This window comes from Centroberyx gerrardi, chromosome 4 (assembly GCF_048128805.1).
Source record: "Centroberyx gerrardi isolate f3 chromosome 4, fCenGer3.hap1.cur.20231027, whole genome shotgun sequence".
In the NCBI taxonomy this organism is placed as follows: domain Eukaryota; kingdom Metazoa; phylum Chordata; class Actinopteri; order Beryciformes; family Berycidae; genus Centroberyx; species Centroberyx gerrardi.
Genome location: NC_136000.1, coordinates 10021170 through 10031353, shown reverse-complemented (window position 1 = coordinate 10031353; position 10184 = coordinate 10021170).

The following is a 10184-nucleotide window of genomic DNA, read 5'->3' as shown; positions in this document are numbered from 1 at the left end:
TTTGTAGAGTGTGTTCAGGATTTGGGTGATTTTATTTTAATGTATACAAAAATCAATTACATAACATTACATATGTAGTTTGAGTTATTTTTTGTGATTTAATTCAGAAAAGTTGAGTTTAGTTTAGTTTAGTTTAGTTTAAAAGGAATGTGTGGTAGAGACAGAAGAAAAACAGAGTGCCTGTGCATAAAGATAAAATTATTAGAAATCATATCAGCAGTTATAAAATAGAATAAAAAGATCATAGTTGAAAAAACTATTTTAAAAAAACTGTTACTGTTACTAAAAATGTTGCTTAAGTTACTACTCATTTTGTTGTAATCAGTGTTACTTTTTTTTAAATGGTAGATGTCTGAGTTTGAAACAAAACTCCTCAAATATTCTGCAAATGTATACAGTAACATTCCAGTAGGAGTAAGGTCACTCTTTGTTTAACATAACGACTTAAAAAATGTTCACTTTCTCAGCAGGAGTCTGGCTCTTTAGTTCCATAACATAAGCTGTTAAAACTCATATTATATATCATATATATATATATATACATCATATTCCATTACTGAAACCTTCAAGCCTTGCAAGAAAAGCCCATTAAATAGTTGATTGTGATAAACAGCATGCTCAATTCTGTATGGTGCCTGTATCTGTGTGTGTGTGTGTGTGTGTGTGTGTGTGTGTGTGTGTATGTGGGCATGTGGTCAAAATTTCCTTTAGGGTCACATAACACGTACAATAGAGTGTGATGTCTGTGTGTGTGTGTGTGTGTGTGTGTGTGTGTGTGTGTTCACTTCAACTCAGATTGTTGTCTGCTGTTATAACCAACTCAATAATTAGTACATTTACTTCTTCTGAAAAGAGTCCAATCCAGAGAACTGTGTGTTTTTATAGTTGTGTATACTATAGTTTTTATAGCCTAACTGCTCCAATTTATGGAGAATATTTACATTAAGTATGTGGGTTAGACCAATAAATTGGCTTTTACGTTCACTTTTCATTCAAAATTGGATGTTGGCCAGTCAGTGTTGTCCACCTCCACCATGTTAAATATGACTTACTCTTTTCATGAAGTACACTGATGAGGTGAATCCAGGTAAAAAGCCATTATCCTTTATTGATTTCCCTTATTAAATCTTTCCATACTAATCAGAAAGGAAGAGATGTGGATAAAGAGAAGCAGATGAATTAGAGAAGGATGGTTGAGCTTTGACACAGTTGAGATGTGGACTGTGCAAACTGCAACTCAATATCGGAAGATGTCCATAACATTTTGTGCATTCAGTGTTATTATTAGTGTTGGTATTAGTGTCCTGGGTTCCAATGGAAAGTTTTAGTGTCCCATAGTCTAAATGCCATTTCAGAGGCTTTTCCACTGTGGCAAGAAAACAGGTCTGGGGGAAACACTGAATTCTTGACATTTTTTTGCAGCAATGTCAGCATGAAATATCAGCTAGCGGCAGGCTTAATCTAAAAATATCAGCATTCAAAAATTGGTATCAACATTGATATCGGCCTTCAGAAACCCATATCGGTCTAACTCCATTATATATGACTAAAAGAGACTGTTTGTGTGTTATGAATGTGGCTTTCTGTGTGGCCAGTCTGCTCCATGGACGCTGAATGAATGCCCTGCTCTGAGTGTTTCTTTGTTTGTTATACAGTGTGCGTATGTGCGTTTGGTGTGTTTGTGTGTGGGCATGTCTTTACTTTATTGGTGTGTGTGTGTGTGTGTGTGTTACTGAAAGGGAGAAGGGTTAACCGGCCACTTTACAGGAAGTGTTGTGGAACATCAGGGGGCTCAGAGGAAGAGCGAGGAGGGAACCGGTCTGGCTGGAGATTCTTACTCACTCTGACAGGACGCTACAACACACTGACTCACTCACCAGACCAGGGCGACCCCTTCCCAACCGTAGCCTGCCGACCTTTAACCCCTCTACTGCCTCCGCGCACACACACACACTCATGATTGGTATTATAGCTGACGTAACGGCCACTGCTCTTTTCACAAGTTGCCGTAAATGGCCATGGAGATATCCTAGTTTCGCGCCAGCAGGAAAACAGTCGATGACAAACGTAGAGCTCTGTTTATCATGACTCACAAGTGGTCTGCGCTGAATAGAATAGAATAGAACAGAATAGAATAGAATAGAATAGAATAGAATAGAATAGAATAGAATAGAGTAGAATGCCATTAGTCATTGTCCCACAAATGGACACTTCTCTTGCGCTCTAAGTCCAGTCTCAACCAAGGAGGACTGGAACGTCTTTCCTCACCATGTCCTGGGAACGGGGTAATTTACCACCCGTGCCCGTTTCCATTTTTTCTGCCGCACGTCCGCAGAGAGGAAGAGGTGGAGCAGATGTCTGTCTCATGCTCTCCACGCAAATGTATAAGCTCCGCGTGCACGTCCCAAACAAATATCTGTGTAAGAAGAACAGGATATGACACAGTTGGTAGACATTTTTCAAGTCAAATATCTGCAATTTCGTTGCCCATCTCACAGCTACTGTATGTTGGCCATTTTTCCCCATCACAGAGAGCCAATGGAATGTGGAGTTAATCCCATTAGTTAGTTAGCTGGTTATTGTCGTAGCCAGTTAATACCTCTATGGTTTCAACCCGCACCCCAGTCCCTTATCCTACACAAGCACATTGATGTGCTTGTGTGAGTATGTAGAAGTCTAATAATACAATCAAGTCTGGTATTGATGAAGAAATATGCATCTCAAAATAGCCCCTGGCCCTGATACCCTGATATGGGCCTCCTTGACGTGTGTGTCCAAGTGTGTGTGGACGGTGATCCCACTTTAATGTGTCTCCTCATTTGTTGATTTAAGCCCCTCCTGCATCCCCCCTCTCCATCTCCTCTCCTCCTCCTATCCTCTCGCTGCGAGGTGCCATGTTGTTGTTTGTTTTCATGGCTGCACTAATCTAATTTCTGATCTGAGGTGCTTTTTCCAAGTAGGGATTAGCGCGTGTGGGGCTGATGTGATCCTATAGCCCGCCACGCGCTTCATATGACCGCCTGACGTATAGCCACTAGGTTGCTAACCCAACATGGCTGACGTCACCTCAGTTGCCTCACTTGCCTTTCTTTTACACATCACTGTTGTGTGAAAACCGCATAACTCCAATTTTGGTGACTTTCATGTTTCAATTGAAAGATTACATGGTCTTCTACGGGTTGGGAAAATTCTATGACCCCTTGGGCTTATGAAACCCTCAAACAGCATTGGATAAACTCAAAAATGCATGGGTTTTTCCTATTGCCATTTATGCCCATGAAAAGTCAAAACCCACCAATGTATTTGACCACCACAGTTACTGAAGTTGCTACTGTCCGTTCTACTGCAGGCATGTCTGACCTCCCGGAAACCATAGGCTCCCATTGTTTTCAAAAATCCATTGAAAACGGCTCGCAGAGCCATATTGCAGCATTGACAAATGTAATCTATCATTTTAAATAACATGCGTATTGTGTTTTCTCCTAAAATTACTTTCACATCACATTAATGGTGATAGGAAAGGACAGTAGCCTAAAGTTTAGAGAGATGAGCTTGTGAAAGGGACGTTTCCCAGGAAAATGTGGGAAAAAAGTGAATATGTAATGCTCTCCCCTAACTCTAAAACTACTGTTGAAGTGAACAAGTGACTCAACCTGCACCAGCTCCAGTGGAGCTGCTCCGTGCTCAACAGTAGATGACTGTGGTTGTACAAGGCAACTCTCAGGTGTGAAAATGAGTAACTGTGTGAATGTGAAGCAAGACACTGCTGAAAAATAGCATGCATGCAATAGCTCCCCTGGATAAATCTAGATTTAAAAAATCCCCAATGTGAATTTCATTGTAATTTTTTTTTTTTTGCTTTCCTAGGACCACGCTGCCACATCCTGACCCATCATCATCACACCTTTGGACTTCATACAGGCAACTCCACCCCAACTATCTGCACCTGCCCTCTTCTCCTTCTCCACCCATCCCCACCTCCCCCCAACCCCGACCCTCCACCCCCCTGCTCTGTGGCCCCCTTTCCGTCCTCCCACCACGTCTGCGGAGTGGGTGCCGGCTCCCTCCCCCGGGGGCGGGAGCGAGGAGCTGGGCGAGGCGCTCGACAAGCCCCTGGAGAACGATGCGGAGGGCGTGTGGAGCCCGGACATCGAGCAGAGCTTCCAGGAGGCCCTGGCCATCTACCCGCCCTGTGGCCGCAGGAAGATCATCCTCTCAGACGAGGGCAAGATGTACGGTACGCCCACCGCTATCGTCCGATCTGTGTGCCTCTTTCTGCTTGAACAGGATGATAACACAATAGTGAACAGCTTCTATCTAGAGCAGGGTTGTGGGTAAATCACCTTCAAATCAGTCAGTTCAGGCAGCGATAATCCATAATCTTTCACCATAGTATATGAATTTCAGCTTCAGTTTACTTTTTCCATTTTTTATTTTATTTATGTAACCTATATTTATGTAAGTAGTCCAAATGAGCCAAAAAAAAAACTTTTTTTCAAGGAATAGTTTACATCAAAATGAAAATTCAGTCATTAACTACTCACCCCCATGTCAGTCAAAACTCCATTGAAGTTCATACAAAAACTGAACATAGAGCCAGTTAGCCCACGCAGTTTCATCTCAGCCTGCTTCCAAATTATTGACAGCTCACGCAGAATAATCAAAGTGATTTTGTAGCCAAGCGATTGCACTGTGGGTCCAAAAGTTGAATATTTACCTCATTACCTCCTATATTTTCCTCAATGACATTGCTTTGTTCTGGAATTTAATGAGGTAAATATTGGACTTCTGGATTTGGTTCCATTAATTTCAATAGTTTGGAAGAAGGCTGAGTTGGAGCTACGGGGGTTAACTTGCTCTGTGATCAGTTTTTGCTCAAACTTCAATGGAGTTTTGACTGACATGAGTAGTTAATGACTGAATTTTCATTTTGGGATGAACTATTCCTTTAAGATGGACCTGAGCAAAAAGGCAGTTGTCATGACAAACACAGATGTGGTAGACTAACAACATACAACCCGTGAACCTCTACTCATACAAAGACTATATTGACCCAAATTGGGTCAAGCCACATCCGCGTTGTGGTTGGACAGAAGGGTACGGCAGCGCCCTCCAGGTCTAGTCTCATGCACACAGTCCATCAAACCAATATTGGTTTTCACACACTTTCCACTGTACACTCAACTACATATGGTCAGACAAAGGCACTTTGTCTTACACCCACACACTCTCCCACAGATGCCCGTACAGTTGCACAAGCGTGCACACACACACACACATATATACACACACGCATACATCAGTTCTCACCACTCTTTCTCATGTTCATGTTCCACACCACTCCTGTTTCCTGCACAGCTGTCAATTCCACGTGGTCCCATAGCGTGTGATGGCATGATGTGTAATAAAACAGACACTCATTCTTTTACACACATACACACACACACACACACACACACACACACACACCAATCCTTTTATTTATATGTCACACTGTTCATCTTCAAGTAGGATTTTCACCCTCATCAGCTTTACTACAGTTAGTTATTTTGGCTAGACCTTTATCCCATTGTATTTTTGGCAGTGTTTGTGGACAGTGCCTTACAGTATTCCTGTTACCAAAATTAGCCCCAAATCCCTCAACTCAAACAAGTTCAGAAGAGTGGGGTGTAAATCTGACGTCATCGTGGTTCTCACATCTTTCCCAGAGCTCACTGATTCTAATTAGTTGGCACGGATGGCAACTTTGTGTTTAATTGCTTCCAGTAATCTTTGAGGAATCTTGTTGGGATTTTCCACACTAACTGTGACTTTGCCAGAGACATTACATTGTTCGCCTAGTTTGGCCGTGGTCTGTTTCTTTGCTATGCGCTCCCAATATGCATTTCATTACCTTTCATTCATGCAATCCTCAGATAGTGGAAGGGAGATCTGAGCTCTGGCAAGAAGACAAGAGGTGCTACCTTAAACGTATAAAATGCATACTAGGATAGGAAGGCATGATACTCTCAATATCCAAAAATAGATCTCTATTTATTAATTGAAAAACCATGATGTTTGGGACCTCTATAAGACAATTAACAATAGAAAAATACAACATTATATACAATCCAAGGGTTGGGAATAAACAATCCCACAGGTATAAATAACTTGTTACAATAAATAATTTATTTTAATCACCTGTGGGCTTGTTTATTCCCACCAGTTGGATTGTGCATAAAGTCATCTTTTTGTGTTGTTGATTGACTGATGAAGGTTGTTTAGACCGAAACGTCATGGTTTTCAACTAATATGTAGCTATCTATTTAGGGATATTGAGAGTGTTTTGCGCCTTACCATCCAAATAATCCTCAAATAAACCTTGAATATGGTTGCAATAAGGTTGCAATAAAGTTGGTGTAACCAGGTGAAAGCCTGGTTGCACCAACTTTACTGCAGGTCTTTTCTCATTGAATCTTGGTGTATTCTTATTGCCAAACAAGCGTTGGGAACCCCATGTACTTCCACAGGGGAACGTGAAGTGACTTTCCTCCTCGACATCTTGCTGAAAGATGCTTGGTAACAGATGGCTTGGCCATAGTCTGTCCTACTGCCTGACTGTTTGATAGCGGATCCGGTCAGTGGAAAACCGGGGTGCCGGGGGACAGAGGTAGTGGTGCTTATCAGACAGGCTCTGTCATCACCCCGTTTTGTCACTACGCCAGTCAGCTCCTTTAACTGTTAGCTTACCTAGCCTAGCTTAGCCACCTATCGAGGTCATGGCCGCCCTCTGATCGACACTTAAACCCTTATAAAGCCTGTAATAATAGTTGGGGGGGTGGAGGGCAGAGGAGACAGGGCAGGTGGCACATTCTGTGTCATGGGGATAGGGGGCCGGATGGGGAAAGGGGGGTAGGGGGTGGTGGTGGTGCGGGGAGGGTGGGGGTTCTTGGCAAGGCGGGCATTGAGGTGCCCCTTCCTCCCTGCGGGGGTCAGGGGCAGGTGATGCGCGCCAGGGAGCACGTTGGCCCGCCAGGAATGGCATGTGCGCTCGGGAGCCCGGGGGTTCAAGGCAGCTCGGCTGTAACCCTAAACCAGAATAGACGTTTACCCTTTGAGCGCCTGGAGGGGGGAGGGAGGAGGGGGAGGAGGGGGAGGAGGGGGGTGGACAAATAAACACCAAGGTGGGCAGTGGTGTCTTGCATGGCCCTGGGGCCCACTGGAGCTGTCTCACACCTGTCCCCGGTTTTATGCGTGTGTGTGTGTGTGTGTGTGTGTGTGTGTGTGTGAGAGAGAGAGAGAGAGAGAGAGAGCGAGAGAGAGAGAGAGAGAGAGAGAGAGAGAGAGAGAGAGAGATTGTGTCTTTGTGCCTGCTCTGCTCCCTGCTATTTCTGTGATTTACCTCCCTCATATCGCACAGTCTCAGTCACAGACTCCCTCTCCTTTTCTGTCCTCCATGCCCCCCCCCCTCCATCCCCAGTCAGTCTGTCAGTGTGTCTGTCTGCCTTTCAGTTCACCTCCAGCTGCTCCCTAAGTTCAACCTGACAGCCTTGCAGCAAATACAGATTTATGACTTGAGAAAAGAGACAAGACTGGACCCGTTGCCCCCATCACCCCCATCACCCCCATCACCCCTAAACCAGCCCTTCCTTACAGCCCCTGCAACCCCCTCGGCCTCCCCCATGCCACCCCTCCACACCCTCCACCCTCCCCTTTATCACTATTCTCAGGGTCACCAGTGGCCAACAACTCAAGTCATTCAAGCAACCACAATCAATGCAAAGCCACTTTGGAGGTCTTTAGTGTTATCAATGTAATTAAAGCACTTGTGTAGTAATGTATCTTCTTGAATCCAAACTAATGGGTGAATTTAAATCAGGTTACAAGGGGCTAAATCAAATATTAGCTGATAATATTTTTAAAGGCATACATGAAATTGTAATGCAATGATATCATAGTTTTAGAAATGTTATTTAGTCTCCTTTCATGGGCTAAATATGGATAAGTAGACAAAACAAACTCCAAACAACATACCTATGTTTCTGTCGGCCAAGAGCAACATACTCTGAATTTTAGGATGAATTCCCCTTTACAGAATGAAAGCCATTCTTCGCGAAACAATGCGATATTGAGTCTTCGAGCGGCTAAACAGATGGCATGCGTGTGGATCGTCTTCTATCCATTGTAAATTCTTAAATTGAATGGAATGTTTTTACCCCATATTCCTCGTACATTCACCACATTTTTTCCCATAATACTTTGCATAGCGCTGGCCCTCGCGCCCATTACTCAACGGACCTATTAGCTCGCTTATTAGGGACGGTGTCACGGGTATTGTGGTGGTTTTGTGTGCCGGCCGGTAATTCGACATGCATCTGCCAAGGAAAACATTTCCTGCCCTCTGTGGCTCTGTGTTCTGCTATGTCTCTCTGAGCTAATGACCGGCCTGTAAAGTAACAGAGATCCAGCGGGGAGAATGGCTTTTTAAAGCCTGCTCTCACAGACCAAGTGTCTCACAGCAGGGGCCCGGGGGCTGCAGAGCGAGAGACGTGCCCTGCGGTTTGACCATAGGCCTCATGCTGCAATAATGGAAAAGCAGTCCCTATGTTCTGGTGCAATGGAAACCAATGTGCTGACAGCCCTCGCTGGAAGAATGTGGCAGCGGAAATATGATTATGTTCCTTGTTTATTTGCTGTCATATAAATGCCATGATAATTTATGTACCACTTTAGCAATACTAGATGTGTAATATAAAGATGCCTTTTTACTCATTTGTATTTGGCAGCATTAAATTTTGCATCTTACCATGTTTTATCCAGCAATTTGGTTTTGTCCCACTTGTTTTCCTCAGCCCATGTTTCTAACATTTGTACAAGAATCACTTTTCTTACGCTTTGGTCATCTTGCTTCCTGTAAAACATAACTGCCGTGTCAGTGTCGTGGATAAAGTCAACAAAGCTTCCCTCAGTATAGTGGCATGTTTTTCTGTCAGTGCAGAACAAAGAATACCCACACACTGAATCATGCTCCCACTAAGCTCTGCTTGTGCAACAAATTCAACCCATTGTCGGTTTTTGTCAGGCAATGCAAATATGTTTTTCTTTCAACTCATCCCCATTGAGAACGTGATGTAAAGGTCAATGGAAAGCAAAGGCGAGTCCTCACCGAGGTTCAAACTTTCCCAGTCAAGTGAGAGATTCACTGGCGACCTTGGCCTGTTGACTTTTGATAAAAGCTTTGAGGGCCTATGTTTTCAAGTAGTTGCTGTCGGTAATCGTGTCCCAAAGCTCTGCTCTAAGACGTGCATTTCTGCATTTACATACATTTAGCTGCCGCCTTTATACAGAGTCACTTATGAAATGAGTGAGCAGCTGAGGCCTCAGTGTCTCGCTAAGACACTTTGACAGGACACAAGACTGTTGGTGGACACATTGGCAGGTGTCGGGATGAAACCTGTGACTTAACGGTTATAGGATGGTCTCTGTTACCACCAGGTCACCCTAGTGATTTTAGAAAAACACGACTTGTCGAAGATAGAACACACGTATGTCATTCCAGTGCTTTCTAAATCAGCGAAGAAGACCACCCAAGAGTACACTTTAAGTTGTTAACCTAACCAGTGCTCCCCAGTCTGTTTTTTCTGGTGCTACTATTTCATCCGAAGGGCCTAACCTGGCATCAGATTTGAGTGGACACTGGCTGGGGACACCTGAGCCTCCCTGATGCGGTGTTGGGGGGAGGATGGGGTGTGTGTTGGGGTGTCACATGAGCGGGAGGATGAGCCTGAACCTCCCATCGTAACCCTATAGCTCTGACACTGACCTTCAGGCTCTCATGGGATTTGATGCTCTCTGGAGGGTTTTCGAGGAACCCCCGTCTGTTGATGTAGTCCTGGAATCCAGACGCTACGCTCTGTCTGTCTTTCTCGCTCTCTCTCTCTCTCTCTTGCAATGCAACCGACCAGACACGGTGAGCAGTGACAGCCATGTAACAGAGCTGTCACTGTCATCCAGACATCTTAGATCAGCAAGGTGGAAGGTGGACGGGTCCAAACAGGCCAGACATCTGCTGATCTGTCTGTGCGTTTGCCATACGTGCAGCCTCGCAGAAATTGCATCGCATCATTGCATAAATCTCTGTGATTGCGAAGACAGTTTTGGCAGCTGATTTAGGTTGTGTGTATGTAATGGAGCTGGAGATGTCT